The sequence below is a fragment of the Perna viridis genome, chromosome 5, assembly GCF_037379345.1.
Source record: "Perna viridis isolate PV_CMFRI_1.1 ecotype Kerala chromosome 5, ASM3737934v1, whole genome shotgun sequence".
Taxonomy (NCBI): Eukaryota; Metazoa; Mollusca; class Bivalvia; order Mytilida; family Mytilidae; genus Perna; species Perna viridis.
In genome coordinates this window covers 32,240,212-32,263,860 of record NC_142449.1, presented here as the reverse complement: position 1 = coordinate 32,263,860, position 23,649 = coordinate 32,240,212, and the positions used below count along the sequence as shown (strand labels likewise).

The 23,649-nt window shown below is 33.0% G+C and overlaps 2 long non-coding RNA genes across 15 annotated transcripts in view; one reads left to right on the top strand and one right to left on the bottom strand.

The window, feature by feature from the left end:
* Nucleotides 1-408: 408 nt before the first annotated feature.
* Nucleotides 409-17,383, top strand: LOC148617103 (uncharacterized). Its single transcript, XR_015922414.1, has 3 exons — nt 409-493; nt 16,666-16,795; nt 17,019-17,383. It is a non-coding gene; the product is annotated as an uncharacterized LOC148617103 (long non-coding RNA).
* The window catches only part of LOC148617102 (uncharacterized), a 37,877-nt gene continuing 26,876 nt past the window's right edge, over nt 12,649-23,649 (bottom strand). For 10 of the 14 annotated variants that reach the window (XR_015922400.1, XR_015922402.1, XR_015922404.1 and 7 more), the window contains 5 exons: nt 22,028-22,159; nt 21,649-21,718; nt 20,880-20,969; nt 17,380-17,475; nt 12,649-12,779 (listed from right to left, as the gene is read on the bottom strand). This is a non-coding gene — a long non-coding RNA (uncharacterized LOC148617102). Of the gene's footprint in view, nt 12,780-14,440; nt 14,555-16,999; nt 17,100-17,379; nt 17,476-20,879; nt 20,970-21,648; nt 21,719-22,027; nt 22,160-23,191; nt 23,285-23,649 lie in introns of those variants that run through there. The other 4 variants (XR_015922413.1, XR_015922401.1, XR_015922410.1 and 1 more) reach the window with 4 other exon arrangements.

Below are 23,649 nucleotides of genomic sequence, written 5' to 3'. Positions count from 1 at the left end.
GATAATGAATTGATGTGTGATTTTTATTGGCCTAAAACTGGATGCAACATATTGAATACTGCTCTGTTTTGAATTCTGTACTACAACAACCATGAGTAAAGTGACATGTGATACTAATGTAATGACATCAAAATATGTGATTCTATGTAAAGTACAACCATAGTCAGAATGGTATACCGTTGTTAACAGTATTTATGAATGCTTAAGTCCTAAAGGAGAACTACCAGTATGTAGTGTAAAGAAATTTAAACTATATCTGTTCACCATTACAAACTTTATAAGTTGGAGACCTGACTGAAGTTGATTAAATTTCTTAAGACAAGTGCTTACATTATATAAAGATCAAAATATTTTGTTAATCAAACAGTACCTGATTGTTACTGGATTCATGCAACTAAAACTTTTTTCAGCAAGGAGAAGTATTCCCTGATTAATTGGTGAAATAAAGCCACAGTGTGGAGCGGAACCACTGTCTGCTGACCAATGTGTATCTGTGAGTTTAATATCCTGAATATTTTATCTGATGTTTTTGACAAAATGCTGAAAAATGGACAGCAGATATCACTTATGGTGTAATAAATGGTTTTAATCAAGTGCAAAAATTTTGTGGTTGTATAATGCTTTGTTGCCATTGTCAATGTCTTCATTGTCTCCATCATCCATAGACATTCTGTTTTGGCTCAATAACTTGAACTTTGGTTTGTTCATTTTATTTTTACAAGATTTATTAACAAGGCTACAAACTGCAAAAGGAAGGTTGATATTGATTTTGTGGCTTATGGTTCTAACCGGTTTAGAATTATGAACCTGAAAAATGCCAAAAACAAGCATTTTATTAAATTTAAATGTATAACTCCAGTTAAAGAATATGAATGACTATGACAGTATTCCACAATATTCTACATGACAATACTCAGACTGGTATTGATTTTGGGAGTTAAGATTTGAACATTTCAGAAGTTAGGGTGCTAAAAGGGGGCCAGAAACAGGCATTTTCCTGAAGTCCAGACAATAATTTGACTATTACATGTATTAATAAAGTGATCTCTTTGAATATGACTGTATTATAAGGTGCTTCATCATCAAAAGAAGACTTGGATTGATTTTGTGGATTAAAACTTGAAGTATTTTTGAATTAGAGGCCAAAAAGATGTCTGGAACAAACATTTTCCTTATGTCCGGACAATTACTTGAGAAAAAGTGAATTGATCTGATATAAATTTTAGAACAAGTTGCCATATGATGAAAAGAAGACTGGGAATAGTATTTTGGGCTGTTAGTAGAGAAAAGTAAGAATATGGGAGCACAAAGGTGCCCGAAACTACAAGGTGCCCTTTGAGGTTTTAACTGAAACCGATTAAGAATAAGGGCCAAAATGTAGGAACTAAGATTCTGGTCATATACTTATCCTGTGTTAAATATCTAAAAGTAATCTTAAGTTCAAAGTTGCATCAAGTTTGAATAAGTGTGTCCATATTTTCCCTAGCTGTTCCAGATTCGACCTCTGTGTTCGTATCAAGCTTTGTCCTGCAAAGCATTTCATTGTTGATTAAAGTAGAGCTATTCCTGGGCGTTATTAATTTTCTTGATGGTTTGTTAGTCCGCAGTTGACTCAAATGGAGAACTGAATATCAAATTAGAATATGAAATCGAATAAATTGAGTGTCAACCATAAGAAATGTGCTGTTAACCCTATCACACTTATGATGGTATAATAAATAGTTTTAATCAAGTGCAAAAATTTTGTGGTTGTATAATGGTACGATGCTTTGTTGCCATTGTCAGTGTCTTCATTGTCTCCGTTATTCATAGACATTCTGTTTTGGCTCAATAGCTTGAACTTTGGTTTGTTGATTTTTACAAGATTTAATAAAATGTTTTCCGAGCTATATCTGTTTATGATTTCATGGCGATCATTCCCTAAGTGGTAATAGTTAGTCTGTTGAGAATAAAAATTGAGTATATATTATCCCAATTTGATAAAATTTTAATATTTTCATACTCTCAGTTTAGTCAAAATGTTTTGCCGAAGGCCATGTGAGCTATTGCCATCAATTGGCGACCGTCATCGTCCGTCGTTAACATTTGTATCAAAACTCTTCTCCTCTGAAACTACTTAACCAGTTGAAACCAAACTTGGTATGAATGTTCCTTGGTGTATCCTGCATAGAAATGATTTGGGGATTTTTGATCCGTAGAAAAACATGGCCGTTGTTACTAAAAATAGAACATAGGGGACGGACAGTAGTTTTTCGCATATATCACATATATCCAAAACGTTTAGGTTTAGCCAAATTCTGACAAGGTAAAAATGTTCAGCATGATGAGATCTATCGGCTTTTAAATTTTCATTTTAATTTATGAAGCCATGTTGGAGTTATTGCCCTTTTTCGACGTGTTTTGCTATTTTTTATGTTATTTCTTTCAAAAATCTTCTTCTCTGACACTACTTGACCAATTGGAACCAAACTTGGTATCCTGCATAGAACTGATGTGTTGATTTTTGATCCCTCGAAAAACATGGCCGCTATTACTAAAAATAGAACATAGCGGTCAGGCAATAGTTTATCTCAAATGTCTCCAAAACGGTTTTGGTTTAGCCCATTCTGAAAGGAGTAAAAGTGTTCATCATGATGAGATCTATCTGTGGTAAAATTTTCATTTTTATCTATTAAGCCATGTTGGAGTTATTACCCTTTTTCAAAGTTTTTTGCTATTCTTAATGTTATTTCTTTCAAAAGTCTTTTCCTCTGACACTATTTTACCAATTTAAACAAAACTATGTATAAGTGTTCTCTTGGGTATCCTGTATAACATTGAAGTGGGGTTTTTTATCTGATGAAAAACATGGTCACTGTTACTGAAAATAGAACATAGGGATCAGACAGTAGTTTATCGCATATATCCAAAACCGTTCAGTTTAGCCAAATTCTTTCATAGCTGAAATGGTCCTAATTTTTAGGATTACAAAAGTCTTCAGGCATAAAATTTGTCAGACGCCTTCTTATAAGAGTTATTTCCCTTGACAGGGTTTTTTTTGTTTTTTTTTACAGTTACAGTTTTCAGCCAATGTCTTGAAAACTATGATAGATTTAGACTTTCATTTACTGAAATGATCCTAATGATAAGTCCTATCAAAGTTATCTTGAGTCGAAATTGTTGGACAACTTCTTGTTTAATATATTGCCCTTGAAAGGCAAAATTCATCCAGGTGAGCGATTCAGACTCCTGGGAGCCTCTTGCTTAGAAAAATAAGATGGTATTGCAGTATCTAAAATAGATAAATTATTTAAAAAAGAGTGCTTTTTACAAATATTCTATGAAACTTTGGAATTTTAATTCTTCTGGAACAAGGAAGATGTGTTCACAATGATCTATATACACCAAATATGGACATTTTTCATATAAAAAATTACTTTCCTTTCTTTTTAGAGCAATAAGATGGTATTGCATAAGTCAAAATACTCAGTATCTAAAGATTTAGTATATCTTACCCTTATTTTATGAAATTTCAATATTTTCATACTCGGATACCAGTAAAAATATCTTCACAATGTACCATGTATAATAAAAATTGACATTTTTCATATCTTAATGCAGTATGTTCCTTTTTAGACAAGTAAGGTGGTATTGCATTAGTTAATAAGAGCTAAATTATATAAAAAAGAGTATTCATATCACAACTCATACGTTATTTCAGAGAATGCCGAAACTTAGAATTTTTGTATCGCGCTAGAACTCTAACAAATAGGCTTCTGGAACAGGGTTTTGTTGCCACAAGATTGAAGTCATCACTAAAGAAAGTTTTATGGTCGTCGTTGTCTTTGTTGTGTATGTCTGTTTTCCATGTATGGTCTTTGTCCCTGGATTGCATTCTTTTGATTACTGCTGTAACCTTGGTTCCCTTGATTACTCTTTCATGAAATTTTGGTATTTTTGTTCTTCTGGAACAAGAAAAATATGTTCCCAACGATCCATATACAACAAATATGGACATTTTTTACACTTAAACATAGTTCTATTTATTTCATATTCAAAGCAACATGATTGTATGGTAAAAACACTTCATCAACATAGTTTTTTTTTAGAATTTTCCTTCAATTTAAAAAATAAAAAATCAACATTTTCATACTTCCAGACCAATGACAATGTTTTCACAATGTATGATGTATAACGAAAATTAAAGTGATTTTATATCAAAACGTTTATAGACATTTAAACATTGTGTATACCGAATGTATTTACAAAAGCATAATTCACATTAATGTAAAAGTTCATGTAAGATTTTATCAATCAACAAAATACGACGAACACGTACACTGTATAATAAATTATTATTACTTTCATTTTGCAAGTAAGATTTCGAAATATACCAATTACTGAGAAGAATACTTTTAAGATAAATGTTGAAGAGGTAACAGTTATATGACGTGTAATTGCAATATTGCTGTATGAACAACATTATATTTGTATATAAAATACAGCTATACCTCACATAAAACTGAGAAAAAGCCTGCCACTAACCACTTGTCTACCAAATTCAAGGTCGGTTGATGGGACCAAGGACTATTATTCCATCTTGGGACTATGATGAGAATGAATTTTGGGCCTTCTTGAGTACTATTAATTCTCAAAATATTCGGAAATTTTCTATATCCACCTCTGTTGTTGAGAAGAATATTAATAGAGGGCCATTCCTTACTGCTTGTGTACCAAATTTGAGGTCAGTGACTGGGAACAATGTCCATTAGTCCACCTTGGGATTAGGATAGGACTTTAGACCTACTTGACTATCAATTTCTAAGATATTGGGAATTTCCATATCTTCCTCTGTCGTTGAGAAAACCTTAAAAACCAAGGTCCATTAGTCCATTTTGGGACTGGGATTAGATTTTAGGCCTACTTGAGGGGTATCAATTCCTAATATATTAGGAATTTCTATATCTTCCTCTGCCGTTGAGAAAACCTTAAAAACAGGTCCTCACTACCGCTTTCGAAGTTTGAGGTCGGAGGCTGAGACCACAGTGCATTAGTCCATCTTGGGAGTAGAATGAAATTTTAGACCTACTTGAAGACTTTCAATTCCAAAATTACGGGTATTAAGGGCCACTCCCTTACCCCTTATGTACCAACTACGAGGTCAGTGGCTGAGACCAAGGTCTATTAGTCCATCTTAGGAATGGGATGAGATTTTAGGCCGCTTATCTACCAAATTCAAGGTCGACGGATAGAACGAAGGAGTTTAAGTCCATCTTGGGACTATGATAAGAATTTTAAGTTATTTTGAGGACTATCAATGGCAAGTTTCCATATCTTCTGTCATTGAGAAAAATATTAAGAAGGGGTCCTTCCTTACCGCTTATGTACACAATTTGAGGCCAGTGACTGTGATCAACATATTTTAGTCTGCCTTGGGATTGGGATAGGATTTTTAGGCCTATTTAAGGACTATCAATTCCCAAAATAAGGGGAATGTCCATACCTTCCCTTGTAGTTGAGAAAATTTTAAAAAAGCTCCCCCTTACCACTTATGTACCAATTTAGAGGTGGATGACTGGAACCATGATCCATTAGTCCATCTTTTGACTTGAGTGAGATTTAAGGTCTACTTGAGGACCATCAATGCCTTAAATATTGGGTTTTTCAATAACCTCCTCTGTCACCGAGAAAATTTTAAAATGGGGGCTCCTTACTACTTATCCACCAACTTCGAGTTAGGTGACTGGGACCAAGGTCCGTAAGTGCATCTTGGGACTGGGGTTAGATTTTAGTCCTACTTTAGGACAATCAATCCCAAATATATTAGGAATTTCCATATCTTACTCTGTCGTTATTAAAATTTTAAAAAGGGGACCCCCTTTCCATTGATGTACCAATTTTGGTGTCTGTGGATTGGACCCAGGTCCATGAGTGCATCTTAAGAATAGGATGAAATTTTAGGCCTATTTAAGGACTATCAATTCCCGAAATTCCATACCTTTTTCTGTCGTTGGCAAAAAAATTTTAAACAAGGACCCCCCTCAACACTGATGTTCCAACTTCAAGGTGGATGTCTGGGACCAAGGTCAATTAATCAATCTTGGGACAGAGATAAGATATGGGCTACTTGAAGACTAACAATTCCCTAAATAGTTGGAATATCCATATCTTCTTCTGTTGTTGAGGAAAAAAATAAACAGCGATTCCCCCTTACAGTCCTTAATCCGATTGGCGGAACGATTTGACGGAGATCGATCTGATCGCAGTTTTGTTATGTAAAATGACGTAAGATCTGTTTAGAATGAAAGAAATGTAAAATAATAGTATAAATTGATGATTAAATCTATAACATAATGTAAATATGTGTAAAATGGACAATAATTAAAAAAAAACAAAAAAAAAAAAAACTGAAAATTACATTGACCGCGCTAGCGCTGTGGTTATGTGATGCGATCACCAGTTCAATGGATCGATTTGATCGGTGATCTCTGACCGATCGCAATTTTTGTTGCACGGATCGGTTCAGGTACTGTACCACTGATGAACCAAATCCGAAGTGGGTGTCTGTGACCAAGATCCGTTAGTCCATTTTTAGAGAAGGATATTTTAGGCCTATTTGAAGAACATTACAAAAAGGAGGTCCATCTCACCGCTTATGTACCAAATTCGAGGTGGGCCATCTTAGGACTGAGATGAGATTTTAGGCCTTCTTAAGAACTATCAATTCCCAACATTGTGGGAATTTCTATATCTTCCTCTGCCGTACAGAAAATTTTAAAAAGGGGCACCCCTTACCACTTATGTACCAAGTTCGAGGACACTGACTGGAACCAGGGTGTCTGGGACCATCTTAAAACTGGGATGAGATTTAAGGCTTAGTTGAAGACTATTAATTCCTAATATATTGGGAATTTCCATATCTTTCTCTGTCGTCAAGAATTTTTTATATAAGGGGGCCCCCTAACTACCTATGTACCAATGTTGGTGTCGGTGGATGGGACCAAGGTCCAAGAGTCCATCTTGGGACTTGGATGAGATTTGATGGAAGACTATCACTTGCCAAAAATATTCGGAATTTCCATATCTTCTGCTCATGTACAAACTTGGAGGTCAGTGGATGTAAATTATTTGTTACATGTAAACATTTGTACCATAAATGAACTGGCCATTCGATGCTAGTTTACATAAAAACAAACTACAATAAGAAGGCCTGATAACTTACATAACTTTTATTTCTACCTTTTGTTAAATTATCATGGGAAATTCATGGTGTGTCAGACAGAAGGAGAAGTTTTCTCTTAGATTTTAGCACATATAAATCATGTACTACTATTTAACAAAACATTTTTTTAAAAATATTCATCGCTAAGCAATACAGGAAATCTAAACACCGAATTTACGATTTTGTGTATGTAAATGTGCGATTTATCAATAACAATGTCAACAAGTTCAAAAACAAAAACCAAACGTATTGTATCAAGTACCCCTATAACTGTAGAAAGAAATACTATTCTCTACCTTTCGAACTGTATCAAATTCTCCTAATTACTGTAAAATAAATTATATTCTGTACCTTTCGCCAATTTTATATTCAATTTATTTGTTATAAGTAATTATTCAAATGCCAGCATATGTACAAACTTTTTTATTTTTTTATGTTATTTCTTTCAAAAATCTTCAGCTGTGACACTACTTGACCAATGGGAACCAAACTTGGTATGAATGTTCCTTGGAGTATCATGCATAAAACAGATGTGGAGATTTTTGATCCGTCGAAAAGCATAGCCGCTGTTACTAAAAATAGAACATAGGGGTCAGAAAATAGTTTTTTGCAAAAAAGGTAGTTTTAGCCTATTCTACAAGGAGTAAAAGTGTTCATCATGATGAGACCTATCTGCGGTCAAATTTTCATTATAATCTATTAAGCCATGTTGGAGTTATTGCCCCTTTTCAAAGTTTTTTTGCTATTTTTAATGTTATTTCTTTCAAAAATCTTCTCCTCTGACACTATTTTACCAATTTAAACAAAACTCGGTATAAGTGTTCCTTGGGGTATCCTGCACAGAATTGAAGTGGAGTTTTTTGATCCGTCGAAAAACATGGCCACTGTTACTAAAAATGGAACATAGGGATCAAACAGTAGTTTTTCGCATATATCTCCAAAACCGGTAGGTTTAGCCAAATTCTTTCAATAGCTGGAATGATCCTTATTTTTAGGACTACAGATGTCTTCAGGCATAAAATTTGTCAGACGCCTTCTTATAAGAGTTATTGCCCTTGATAGGGGAAAATTACAGGTTGTTTCTACAGTTTTCACCCAATATCTTGAAAACTATGATAGATTTAGACTTTCAGTTACTGAAATGATTCTTATGATAAGTCCTATCATAACGCCTCGAAAATTATATATTATCCTTTTAAGAAGTATAGAAAATGAGAGGTTAAATGTTGTTATCGGAGAAACCAGAGCATAGAAACTGTACATATTTAATGAAATAGAATGTTTTAAAATTCTTTTTGCCACGTAACACTGGAATACTTATTTTGATTTCCGATGATCATATGTAAATATATAAAGTCAATAAAAATACATACAAATTTAATAACAATCACCATGCAAACTGAATCAAAATACCCCTGATCATTGTAAAAATAAATTCTATTTACTATCTATTGACGACGGCTGTATCCATATTCTATATTTAAGTTATTTTTACAATACATATGTAAACAACATTCGTACCATAAACTGGCCTTTCGATGCCAGCTTATGTACAAATTCCGCAAACTACAGAAAGCTGGCCTCGAAAATTATATATATCCTTATATCTACCTTCTTGTTTAAGAAATATAGGATATTAAGGTCATGTTATCAGAGAAAAGAGAAGTTTTGGTAGTTTTCAGCAAATATTTTCTTTTCCGTGAGAAAACTTTTTAATAAAATAGTTTACTTTTAATTTTCTTTGCCGCGTAACAAAGGAATATTTTACATCATATGTAATCATACATTTAAATAATAAAAAATCCTCAACCAAGTTGATAACAATCACCATAAGAACTGGATAGGAGTACCCCTATTTCTTTGTAAAACTAAATTATATTCACTAACGTTTAGTAGGACTGTGTCCATAATCAATATTTAAGTGCATATGTGAAGAACATTCGTACCATAAACTGGCCTTCCGATGCCAGCTAATGTACAGAAATCCGCAAACTACCGTAAGCTGATCTAGAAAATTATATATCCTTTACATTTATCTTGTTGTTTAAGAAATATAGAAAGTAAGACGTTAAATGTCATGTTATCAGAGAAAGGTTTTTGTAGATTTAGGCTAAAAACCACTAATTCCACTTCCCATAGGCTTCTATGCTAATTTCACAATATTCAATGGCTTCTCTGGACTTTACCTTAACTTTAACCTGCAGAGGACTATATATCAGCATGATTCTACATATGTCAGCTCACAATCCTCAGAATGGCATGTGGGGTTAGCAGACTTGCAGTGAAGTACTGGTCACCGGAAGTGAAAGGTCTATAAATAGCATGGGAAATCCCAGTGTTTTCACAAGATAGGGGTATATTTAAAAATCATTGTTGAGATTAGGCTTCACATCACAAGAAGCAAAATGCACCTATAAAATGTACAGAAATGTTTTTCCTGTCAGAAACTGTTTAAATTTTTTAAATAAGATGAGAACTTTTTTCACAGCACTATGAGGAACAGGGGTAATTTCTGCGTAGGACTATTTTAGCGTACGTTCCAAATGCTCATTGGTTGAATTGGTGGTCTGTAACCTAAAGAGTCACTTTTTGTCTTAGAAAAAATAAATCACTATACAGGTATCTTTCTACACACATACTGAATGCATTTGCAAAGTTTCAGTGAAATGTGACAAGCACTTTTTTAAATATTTGATTTTTAAATATAGGGTAACCAAGTTGTGCGAGCAAAAAAGTGACAGTATTTTACCATACTTAAATGCATTAAATATTTGCAAAGAACTTTTTCTGACTTTTCAAATAAAAAATATCAATCACAACTTGTTTTTTAACAATATTAATGAAGAAATAGTTTTAACAGTAATCATTTTCTGAGAAATTGGTCTATTTTTAAAAATTTATTTCTGACATGCCTCCCCCTTTTTCTTGATCACATGTCAAAAATCCTAAATCTTTAAATTTTCACAAAAGGTGATATATTTGGCTTTAAATTTGTAAATACAGTGTTTTTACATTACAACATGACCAGTAAAGGGCACCTAAAGCAAAAAAAGTGCTCAATAATGGATTTTCCATGTTGCCATAGGGGAATGCTTATATGGCCTTAACGGCAGTAATGAAAGTGAGTTTTTCCTCATTTCTAACCTAATTTTTGCTCAAATCTACACAAAACTTGATTTCAAGTGCTTATTACCACCATATTTAGGTAAATATAGCCCTCAAAGTTTAATATTTGATATTTTTACTAAATTTTCTACACTTTTTACAAGATAGGTCATAAAAATCAGCCAAAAAGACCAATTTTCCATAATTTGGACCTATAACTTAAAAAAAATGCATATTTTGAAGGATTTTTGTAGTGTATTCCTCTCATGGCAAAGTTAACAAGATCTTCAAGTAGTTTAAAGCTATTTCAAGAAACTTTTCATTTTGCCATGGCTTCATCTTAAGGCTAAAAACCACTAATTCCACTTCCCATAGGCTTCTATGCTAATTTCACAATATGCAATGGCTTCTCTGGACTTTACCTTAACTTTAACCTGCAGAGGACTATATATCAGCATGATTCTACATATGTCAGCTCACAATCCTCAGAATGGCATGTGGGGTTAGCAGACTTGCAGTGAAGTACTGGTCACCGGAAGTGAAGGGTCTATAAATAGCATGGGAAATCCCAGTGTTTTCACAAGATAGGGGTATATTTAAAAATCATTGTTGAGATTAGGCTTCACATCACAAGAAGCAAAATGCACCTATAAAATGTACAGAAATGTTTTTCCTGTCAGAAACTGTTTAAATTTTTTAAATAAGATGAGAACTTTTTTCACAGCACTATGAGGAACAGGGGTAATTTCTGCGTAGGACTATTTTTGCGTACGTTCCAAATGCTCATTGGTTGAATTGGTGGTCTGTAACCTAAAAGCACATATTTTCCGTGAAAAACTTTTTAATTAAGTAGTTCATTTTTAAATTTTCTTTGCCATGTAACACAGGAATATTTTATATTCGGATTCCTGAAATCGTATTTAAACATACATTTAAATAAATAAAAATATCAACTAATTTGACAACAATCACCATACGAACTGCATAGTAGTACCCCTCATTTTGGTAACAAATAAATTGTTTTCAATATCTTTTGGCAGGGGCTGTAAACAGTAAGCTGTTATTAAAGAAATATAGGAGATAAGAAGTTAAATGTCTTGTTATCGGAAAAAACAGAGGCCTTTCTAGATATCAGCACATATTTTCAGTGAAAAACATTTTAATGAAGTAGTATCCCTAATTTTTGTAAAAATAAATTATTTTCACTATCTGTTGACAGGGGCTGTGTTCATATGCAATATTCAAGTTACTTGTTACAATATATATGTTAAGAACATTCGTACAATAAACTGGCCTTCCGATGCCAGCTAATGTGTCAGAAATCCGCAAACTACAGTAAGCTGGTCTCGAAAATTATATATCCTTTACATTTACCTTGTTGTTTAAGAAATATAGGAAATAAGGTGTTAAAGGTCCTGTTTCCAGAGGTTTCACGCTATGTCTTAGTAAGAATACCCCCAATGACTCATTTCATTAAAAGCTGGGAAAAGGGAAACCCAATTCAAGTCATCATGAGAATGCAATATACCAAATATCTATGCACCTCTTCAGTAGAAGCTGAATAATCTGTTACGAAGTCTACCATCATGCAGCTACTAAAAATATACTAAATCGACCAGTATACAGGAAAAAGATGAGCAACGAACCTGAAAAGGGGAAACATGGTACAGGTCATCACGAGAAAGCAGTAAACCAAATATCTAAGCAGTCCCTCCAGTAGGAGCAGAGACATCTGTTACAAAGGGTGTGATGGATGGATGGACTGGTGGACATGGTGATTGAAATGTAGTCCCCACTCTAATGAGTAACAGTACTGACAAAGAACTTAAGAAAGCTAGATTTGTGAATTGTATGTCAATGGAATACATAACCAGGTAAACACACCAGCACAAAACAAACTTTTTTCCCAGGCAGGCAGTAAGAACATTGGAACAACTATAGACATAACAGAAAGTAGTACTGCTATAAGCACCAATGAAAGTCATTTGCAACAGAAACATTAAGAATTAACAGAATAGACCACCAATTCTATCCACTAGCCTTTCATGATTTTTGTTTGGAAATACAAATCAGTAAATAATTCAAAACTTGTATGAAAATATATGATAAACAGATTAATACTTGGCCTTATTCATATATTGCTCTATTATTAACCTTCATGTATCCTGGCACTTAAGTACTCATGCACACTAAAATTCTAACATCACATTATTAGTAAGATACATGTATGAGTAATTATAGACAAGATAGCAGACACACTAACAGGATAGCCTGTGGCTCAAGTGGACTTGCATTCCTAACCTTGTAAGTCTTCATGGGTGACTTGTTAAAAAAAATATACATATTTTAGAATTTTATATTTTCTTATTTCTACAATGGTACAGTTTGTTCTGTCTTTTTAATACATTCCCATTGTTCTAACTATCCACTGGTTCCAGCTTGCTGTGATCCCTATGGCTGTTGTAAACCATACCTACAAACATATAAAAATGCATTCATTTAACTAAAAGTTAAAATATTTCTAGGAATTATATAAAAACAAATTATGACAAATATTCATACATTTCCTAATGTAAAACAAAAATACCCTTGTTTTACAAAAATAAACACTGTTATCACAGAGATACATGTATGTCTTGCCTGTTGTGCATGGTCATTGTTGTTTAATATTTGATAGTACCTGCAGAGCATATGGATGCCACCACCACAAACTAAATAATGCTTCTCTGGCCTTAAGATACCTACAAGCCTGATTTTATATATAAATATTAGAAAAATTAACAAATTTTCTGGAATAAATTCATATGACCTGGAGATGGGGAACTATCAGTGGTTCATTCCATGACTCGCATGTCTTGTGGTCAAAATAAATAAGAGCCCTTTAAAAAGTCCGTTTTTTTTTTAAATGCAATATTTTTGGTAACTTGTTTTACATCAGTTGCATCATCACATGTATTTCAATTTACAAGAGCTAGAGTTGGTTTGAGGCAAAACATTGTGTTTTTTAAGACCACGTAAAGGGGTAGGTATGAAAACTCATTTTATGATTCTGACAGTGACTTAAAAGGATCAACTTAAAACTTGAAGTGGCCTATATATATTAAAATGTACATTAAAAATAATATGAAATGGTTTCAAAGCTAACAGTGTCACTTCAGATCATTTTAAACCAGACCTTTACATAGCTTGCTCAAGTGCGATTTTGACCTTTATCTTATGCTAGCCTTTATTTTGGCTTTGAACAAAAAGCTGAAAGAAATGTGAAATAAAGTAAGGTTCTAAGCTTATAAGATACATAAGCCAACAGTCAGCTGTATTTTATGTGTGTTTCTACAAAATTTGTCTGTTTTGAAACCTTACCTTGTATGACTTACTCTAAATAAAGTATTTCTGAGACCTCATAAGGTACATGAATATACATGTATTGACTAAATGTATTAATGTCAATGGAATGAAACTATGAGGTCTTCTTTCATATTATAAATGTTTTTCTCTAGCAAATACAAAAATTTCAAAACAATTAAAAAACACAACTCTGTGCTTTTATAGACCCTAAGACAAGGCTGTAAAAACCCCTGATTTTGACATATTGAATTAATTGGGTTCATAAAAATGAACTAAATTGTCAGACTGATGATGAAATGAAAAAGGATGAGACACAAGGATAATAAGTCGATAAATTTTGATTGTCACAAGTTAAAAGGGAGAGATGGGTAGGTAGGGCAATTTAGCCCCCTGTGGCGGAGCACAAAGGTTCCCACTCCTATCGAACACCACAGCAGGGTTCTCTAAAGTGTGAGGACTTGGCATCTTTCCCAACATGGTGCACCACTATGGTTTGCGGCCAGGTTTTCCTGACAACCCCAACATGTAACATACCAGGGGTACCCCATTCCACCTCCTGGGGCACACAACCCAGTTGCTCTGTGAGCAGAGCGCCTAGCCCACAGCTAGGTTTCTGAGCACTATTTAATTGCCTTTTATGACAAGCTTAGCGCTGCTGCAGGCCTATTCTTTTGACACCCGGACTTGCAAAGGGCCACTCACATAGTAAACCCAGCCTAATTAACCAAATAAATAAAGGTATCACGCTTTGTTACCATGTTTAACCAAAATATTGCAGAAAAAGAGTACCTGAGATGTAGGAAATTTTAGAATCCCTCAACAAAATTTAGGATGGGGTTGCTCTATGCCTTGTTATCCCATTTGGTCAAGGGTGGGTGGGGCCATTAGACCGCTATGCATTTGCTGCAAAAAAACATAAAATGAAGTTAAATCATGGTATGCAATATTTGCATCATTACCATTCAACTAAGGAGACAATACTAACTATATACATCAAATATCATTGAAATTAAAGCGCATTTTTTAGGGTGTGGCCTCTTTGACCTTTAATGACTTGAAAACCTTAAGAGAAACAGAAATCTGATTAAAAAACACATGCAGGGATCCAATACAAAATACATTTTTTTTTTAAATTTGACCAAAAATTGAACAAAAAATTTTGCATGACCCAATTTTGTATCCCCTTTACTCCAAAGACTACCCTGTAAATATTTTTAAAACAAAATTTTAAAAGAAACACATTGACTTTTGAATCATAAAAATCAGATTTAGAACATTCTTTTTTATTCCAATTATAACACTCATTTTACCTCTTTTTAAAAGTGATGGGATAAAAACCTCAAAAAAACAATATGGCTTTCCACCATGTCCCTAGGAACAATGTGTTGAAATTTCAAAAAAGACCAGACAAGTTTAACCCAAGTTAACATAACTAAGACGACAGGGTGATTATATGACCAAGACAATTTTTTTTCTTGTAAGTTAACTAGTCAGATAATTAAGTATTCTAGTATGATAAATAGGTTTACTTGTCAGATAACTAAGTGACTAGTACTTAAAATGGTGAACCTTTAAGAAAGCATATACAGTACATTTATTGTAAAAGCACTGATTCAAATTAATCGAAAAAAGGAAAAGAAATGCTAAAACCAATAAATGCACCATTGTATAAACTTTATAAAAAATGTAGACTGGATTTCGAGTAGTAATATTAAGTACTTAATTAGGTAAGACTTGAAGTAGTGCTGTACTAAAACAAGAGGCTCCCAGGAGCCTGAATCGCTCACCTGGTTGAATTTTGCCTTTCAAGGGAAATAAATTAAACAAGAAGTTGTCCAACAACTTTGACTCAAGAAAACTTCGATAGGACTTATCATAAGGATCATTTCAGTAAATGAAAGTTGAAATCTATCATAGTTTTCAAGACATTGTCTGAAAACTGTATAAAAAAAAAAAAAAAAAAAAGTCATTTTCCCCTGTCAAGGGCAATAACTCTTATAAGAAAGCGTCTGACAAATTTAATGCCTGAAGACTTTTGTAGTCCTAAAAATAAGGATCATTTCAGCAACTGAAATAACTTGGCTAAACAACCTAACAGTTTTGGAGATATATGCAAAAAACTACTGTCTGACCCCTATGTTTTATTTTTAGTCAGAGTGACCATGTTTTTCAACGGGTCAAAACAACCAGCTTCAATTCTATGCAGGATACCTCCAAGGAAAACTTATACCAAGTTTTGTTTCAACTGGTAAAATAGTGTCAGAGGAGAAGATTTTTGAAAGAAATAACATTAAAAATAGCAAAAAACTTTGAAAAAGGGCAATAACTTCAACATGGCTTAATAGATGAAAATGAAACTTTGACTGCAGATAGATTTCATCATGCTGAACACTTTTATCTGGTCAGAATTTGGCTAAACCTTACTGTTTTGGAGATATATGTGAGAAACTACTGTCTGACCCCCTATGTTCTATTGTTAGTAACGGCGGCCATGTTTTTCCACAAATCAAAAAGGATACCCCAAGAAACATTCATACCAAGTTTGGTTCCAATTGGTCAAGTAGTTTCAGAGGAAAAGAGTTTTGAAAAATTGTTAACGACAACGATGGGCAACGACGGACGCCAAGTGATGGCAATAGCTCACATGGCCTTAGGCCAGATGAGCTAAAAATGACGTTTTTACGTAGGGTAGCAATTAGGGGTCACCGAGGTATATGTTTTGTTGATGACAACAACCAACAATACTATCTAGATTGCACAAACAAATAAAACATTATTTTCAAAAAGAAACTATTTCTTCCAAAACAAGCCTAGATAATTAAACGCATTTAAAAGGGAGATAGCTCATTTTCCCAACCATTCTATTATATTTCTGCATCCTCTGAAACTTCTAAGATGAACAAGCTGTCATTTTGTCTTCAATGGACCATAAAATATTTGCTCACATTGTCAAATTGGTGTGTTTTTTTCCTAAATGTGATGCATTACTTTTCAATTTTACTTAATTCTTATAGATTTCATTACTAAACAGCACATCAAATATTCAAAGAAATGGACTTTCAAAGATCAACAAGTATCTTCATATGGCAAAATAAAAACTGTTGTAGCAAGATAAAATGAAACCATGGGAAGACAGCAACTCGGGTAAGAAATGTAACTTGCTACGACAAGATGGTAAATTGCCATGATAAGATAGTAACTCATCATGGAAAGATATTATTTTTTCTGAATACCCCTAATATGCTTCTAAAGAAATCTGAAAAAAAATTTACGAGGAACAAATTGACACTTAATTCCTAAAAAAATAGAATTAAAATAATTTTTTTCTATCAATTCAAATGATTTCACCTTTTTTTCCTCTTTTTAGGTACATATTTTCAAAGCAGTTGGGGCAAAAAACCACCAAAAACTATGGAGTCCTCCACCATGTCTGTCCCTAGGAACAAAGCTTTAAAAGAATTGAATTTGTTTTACTCATGTTATCATAAAAAGACCAAAGTGAAGAGACACCAATGACCAGGATGACAGGGTGATTCCATTATACAATTTCAAATTTTTTAGTGGTGTTATAAAACTGTGACTGGGTGTAATGAAGTAGTAGTAATAACTTATTGGTATTACTGAAGAAGAAAAAATATAAAAAAATATAATCACAGACAAGATCTCATTAACTTCAGAACTTACAGCAGTACTAAAACCGTAAAAATATTGCTAATTCTTTGACTTACATATTCTATTATGTCAAAAAAGCGTTTTCTACAAGAGTCATGACTGCTTGATTACAGACCATATAACTGGTACATCTGGAGGCTTCAAATAATCTACTGAAATAAAAAAGAATATTTTAGCAATAAAATTTTGACCTGGTAAGTTAAGAATACTGTGAGCGAAGCTTACATGTTGATACCATCACAAGTGATGTCCCTCCCCAGAAACCATATATGATACCCCATAAGCGATTTTAGCATTCAGATGGAAAATAAAATAGGAGGTACACAAAGGTATAATGTAATAAAGAATCTATGAAAATTTCAACAAAGTCTATTTAGCATTTTCAGAGAAGTAGACGATTTGCAGAGGGTCTCCTTTTGGTCTACAAATGACTTAAGTAAATATTTTGCATCAGGAAACCCCAAAAGTCAATCGGATGGGAAAACTAAATAGGAGATGCAGTATGGAATCATGTACTGTAAAAGTACAATTGTTCCTGGGGTACCAATTTTCATGGTTTTAGTGGGTAGGCCAAACCATGAAAGGAATAGGTTTGGTAAAGCCCTATTTTGGCCCCAGTATTCAACATTTTTGAAAGATTTGTTTTGGTTTATACTAGTTAGTTTATTTGAAAGGATAATGGTTGAAGTAAATACATCTCAGCCGATTTTTGTGATATCATGAATGTATTTGACCTAATAGCAGTCAAAATTAACACATAGTAGTGAAATCTTCACTTTTGTTGCATTTTTGCACATATTTCTCCTTGGTTTTTGCCTAAAAAGGGAGTGGTGATTGATATCTGTGTTCATCCAAATATTGACATAAATGTTGTATCTTACAAATTACAATATATAAGGATAAAGAATGACCACACATGTGACCAAATTGGTTTTTCACAAAAACCATCAAATATATGCTGAATTATCAAGATTTTATGCATTTTTCATCATTTAGGCAATTTTGTTTGTGCTACAATGATGAGATGCTTTTCTGTTTTGGCTTAAATCTTATCAAACTAGCTGGTGTAAACACTTATGTGTACAAAAAGGATAAAAATCTTTATTTTGAACAATTCCAAATTTTGAAGCCAAAATTGGCCGTAACAGGACCTATTTCTTTGATTCCCAATGAAAAGTAGGTTCCCATTGATAAAACTTTAAAACCACAAATTCAATAATCCACAAACTTATGTTTCATCCCTGCTCCATAGAAATTAGAATCTACAAATCAAAATGCTTTCACAGTATTAAAGAATCTGTTTTCATCAAATTTCATTCAGCAGTTTCAGTGGAGTTGGGAACAGATGAACGGACGGACACATCATCACTATATACCTCCAGCTTTTCAAGTGGGGGTATAATTTAATTTATCTCCATGTGCCAGTTCATTCAACTTACAGGTGTAAAACTGAAAATAGAGAGCAGGTACATGTACAGTCAATAGTTTAAGTTAGATACAATATCAAACATATGTGTTTACATCTTAGGGTTTAACTTGGAAAAACTTTTAACCTTCATAATGTTGAATGTGATCATAGAATATAGAATTATAATCAGATATTTAACTGTTAAAAAATTCAGTGAAAAGTGGAATTTACAGATACATTTAGTATGTTGATAATTCCAAAAGAACTATTTTTTTTTAAAATCAAAATAAAGTTAAACTTCATCCCTTTTAACCCCAATGAAAACCAAATTAAATAAAAGGTCCAAATTCTAAAGGTGAAGAGGCATTAAGCTATGAATATTGCCCAAAAATATCAACTTTCTAGTAAAAGTAGTTAAAAACATAACTAATCATTTGTGGCATTAGTTCATTGTAAAGAAGTCAAAATGGTGCCATACTTTTACATAATTTAGCAAAAAAATGCTGAGAATTTTAAATCTTGTTTTTTTTTTCAGACATATTTACATATACATCCAGAAAACTATGTCAAAACCATACATCATAGTCGCATTATACACCAACAATCAGCCCATTAATTGCAAGTGTCTGAAAAACTTTAATTTTTGTAAAATTTGCAAAGTCCAAGGCCCCTAATTCTGAAAAAATCAGTGAAGTGCAACAAAACTTAAACTTGATCTGTAACTCATCATGGTAGACTCAAATACAACAAATCAACTCATTATCAGCAAGCTTTAGAAAATAAGAGGCTCCCAGGATTTGAATTACTCACCTAGCTAAATTTTCGCCTTTCAAGGGCAATAACTCTAACAAGGAGTCATCCAACAATTTTAACTCATGTACACTTTGATACAACTTTTCATAAGGATCATTTCATTAATTGAAAGTTTCTTTCTACGATAGTTTTCAAGATATTGGCTAAAAACTGCTAAAAAATGTTTGTCTTTTCAAGGCAATAACTCTAATAAGAAGTTGTCTGACAACTTGATCCCAAAAGACATTTGTAGGCCTTATGATAGGGATCATTTTGGTAATGAAAGAATTTGGCTAAACCTTTCAGTTTTGGATATATACATGTACTTGTAAGAGAAAAACTTCTGACTGACCTCTTTGTCCTATCTTAAGTAACAGCGGTCATATTTTCCATGGGTCAAAAATCCCCACATCAGATCTACATAGAATAAGTTAATGAATATTCATACTTAATTTAGTTCTTATTGGACTGGTAGTTTCAAAAGAGAAGATTTTTGAAAGAAACAACATTAAAAATATGGACAAAACATTAAAAAAGGGTAATTACTTCAACATGGCTTAACAGATTAAAATGAAAATTTGACAAGAGATAGATCTCACCATTCTAAACATTTTCAAGTGATGTCAGAATTTAGCTAAACATAATGGTTTTGGAGATATGTGCAAACTACTTCTGTCTTATCCCTATTTTCTATTTTTAGTAATGGTGGCCATGTTATTTAAGGAATCAAAACTCCACACAACAGTTCTGAGCAGAATACCCCAAGAAACATTAATACCAAGTTTGGTTCTAATTGGTCCATTAGTGTCATAAGAGAAGAGTTTAAAACATTGTTAACAAAGAGGGCTGCTAAATGATGCCAACAGTTCATAAAGCCTTTGGCCAGGTGAGCTTAAAAGGGACAACAGCTGAAAGGGGGAGAGATAGGATAGGTAAACAGTGATGTTGTCCATTTTTTAAAAAAATAATTCAGTGTACTGTACCTTCATGTAAATACTGTAAATAATTCTTTTTTATTTGAATTCACTACCTTGATCAATTTCTTTGGACCTATCTGATACCTATTCCAGTTTGATTGAAAGTCTATCATTTGCCACGCATGCAATGCTCAGTATAAAAACCCTTAAGTTGGATTACCTCCCTTTGGAGTCCGTAACTGTAACTATATTCCTTCATGTACATCTACAAAGGATTCAAACTTTCCTTTAAAGTTTCATCAAAATCCCTTCCGCGGTTTAGGATTTGTGCTAACAAGAACTGTGGCCAGTTGGACAGACAGACAGACAGACAGACAGAGAGATTCCAATATATTCCCTAACTTTGTTTGCAGGGAGTATAAGAACATGTTTTAAATACCTGAATCCTTATTACATCAAGAGCATAATCTAGTAGCTAATGTTTACAAGCCAGACTGCAGTACAGATCCATTCAATTCAACTTTGATGCCTGTAAATAAATTTAACATATAAACGTGCCATGTACATATGTAAATTTTAGATATCTTCATGAAATGCAGTGTAGTGCTAGGTATACCCTAACTCATACAGAAAGGTGACATTGGAGAACAACTTGCTTCTTACTTACATTTTAAATGTACATTTATAAATCCTCATATAAAATTTGAAATCCATCCCCTTGGAGCGGAATAATTTTAAGTAAAAATATTCTCACAGAAAGACAGACAAGGTGATACCAATATGTACAATGTATGCAGTAATACATACATGTACTTCCAGAAAATAATGAAATGATAACCTTAATAGCAATGCCATTTTTCTTATTTTTATTAGTTTCTTTTTTTCAAGGAAATGTGCATGTATGTTACAATGTACATGTATGTGCACCAACAAAATTGTATAGTTGGCAAAATATGTAGGTATAGAATTACAGCCTTAAAAAATAAGGTACACATATTACATTTAAAACTAAATTTTTGCCCTACATTTTCCTAGCTAACAAAAGGATATATCATACTTTTTGTCGAAGTTTGTTACAAAAGATCTTTTCAGCTGGAAAAAAACAGTGTCTTTACCTCCACTTATCAGAATGAACCAACAGTAAAAGTGTTTTTTCACTAAGTTTATCCATTTTATTACACAAATAAGGAGTTACAGAGCTCTCGTACTTTGGTTTGATCCTTGCCAGGGCATATCAGAATCAATGTGCGCATCATGCAAGACAGTTTTTTTCCCCTACTGCAAAAAAAATAAATAAATTACATTGTGTTCATTACATAAATAATGAAAGCTGAACAAAATACACCCTTGTTTCATCATTAGTTTAATAAAGTAGTGTAATTCCTAGAGAAACATAGCCACAATATATAACACTGTAAGATTTGCTTATTTTTATCACATCTTGCCATTGGCCTTGGGAAATAAGTTAATGAAAAACATATTCTTAACTAAAATGCAGTTTGTTTTTTTTTCTGGTAAAGCATAAAATCAGCATTTTAACTACACAATATGATAGTGTGGTATACGCTAACAAATAAAAATGCTTACATAAATCTTTCAAGAAGGTTATTTTCAAATCAAGTGTCAAAATACATAAAGCTGTGGTGCAATGGCAGGGCACAGTTCTTCAGTCTAACCTCTAAAACCTGGCAATTGACATCTATTCTTGATTGCTTAAACCTATGAAAGACAGAATACTGTATTTATAACATGAAAAATTCACAATTTGCCACCATATTACCAAAAATCATGAAATTCATATGTTTTATGCTATGACAATTAGGCCTCGGACTGAGTAACAGACAATTCAGGTTTACAAGAAGAAATATGACTAAAGTATGATAAAAATTGTTATTCCAGATTTGTCGTAAACTACAATATTTATAGCGAGCGCCACGAAGCAGTGCAAGCTCTACCGTTATTATGTGTACTTTCTAAATTTCCCTTTAGGTTCCCCAATATACTTATGAAAATAAAAGTCATGTCCCAGAAATAACAAAAAGTGACTGTCCTTATGGAGAAAATTCATCATTTCCTTCAATCAAACAAATAAAAATATATAGGTTAAAATTATATTTCAGTAAAAAAATATAAGACGTCACTGGTGACCCAGGGTTATATTTGAGAGAAACTTGTGGAAAGAAAATATTACCCGGGCTTCCAGGTTAAGCAGCGGAGATACACATTCTTATATTCACATGTTTCCCGAAGATTTTATAAACATAACATTCACTTCTTTAAATAAGTATAACAAATTAGAAAAAGACTTGAAAACTATCAGAAAGATGATTTTTTTTTACTGAAATGTAATCTTAACCTATATATTTTTATTTGTTTTTCAAATAGAAATATTCATTTTGCTTGCTGCTTAAATAAAAATAAAAATATTGCACTTGCGAGGCAAACATTTCATCCGGGCTGATCACCCCCCCTTTGTAATATCCTTTATTATTTTTACAAGTCTTGCACAGACAATGCATGGTAAATCTCACGATGCTCGCTGATTTAGGCGATGTCTACCCCATATCAAATAGTAACAGTAATTTGCACCTTTAAAAAAGGTCTACATGAATGAATCTGATATTAAGGGACCATATGTAAGGGGAAATAACTGTTTTTTTCTCAAAATCCTCAAGATCTGTATAAATACATTATTTCTAGAAAAAATGTCAATTGAAAGGAGCAAAAATACATTCAGTGAGTGATTCTTACATTCAAATATACATAAAGAGTGTGCACCTACATTGAAAACTTCCATATAAAGTCATGCAGGTGTAAAGTGTGTGTTTACACCATGAAGTGGTGTCCTCAGAAACTTATCCGGTGATTTTTTTTCCATAGTAATACACTTATCAAGATGTTGCAGTTCATGTGTTGAAAAATTGAAAAACACCATTTAGCAGAGTTAGAAATAGTAGCCTGCGCGCCAGCCCGAGACTTTTTTGACAGGGCTGACCAATTTCAACAAAAATCTATAAAGCCATATAGTAAATACATTGAAAAATTGTCTTCAGGACTGGCTAGAATTTGAATGAGTTTCCTACCCTGCAATCAGGTATAGGAAAAGCAGTATTATTTATTTTCCTATAGCCGACAATACTAACCTTTTCAAGATTTTCAGTAAATTCTAACCTATATTCCATACATACAATTCAATTGATAACTTAAAA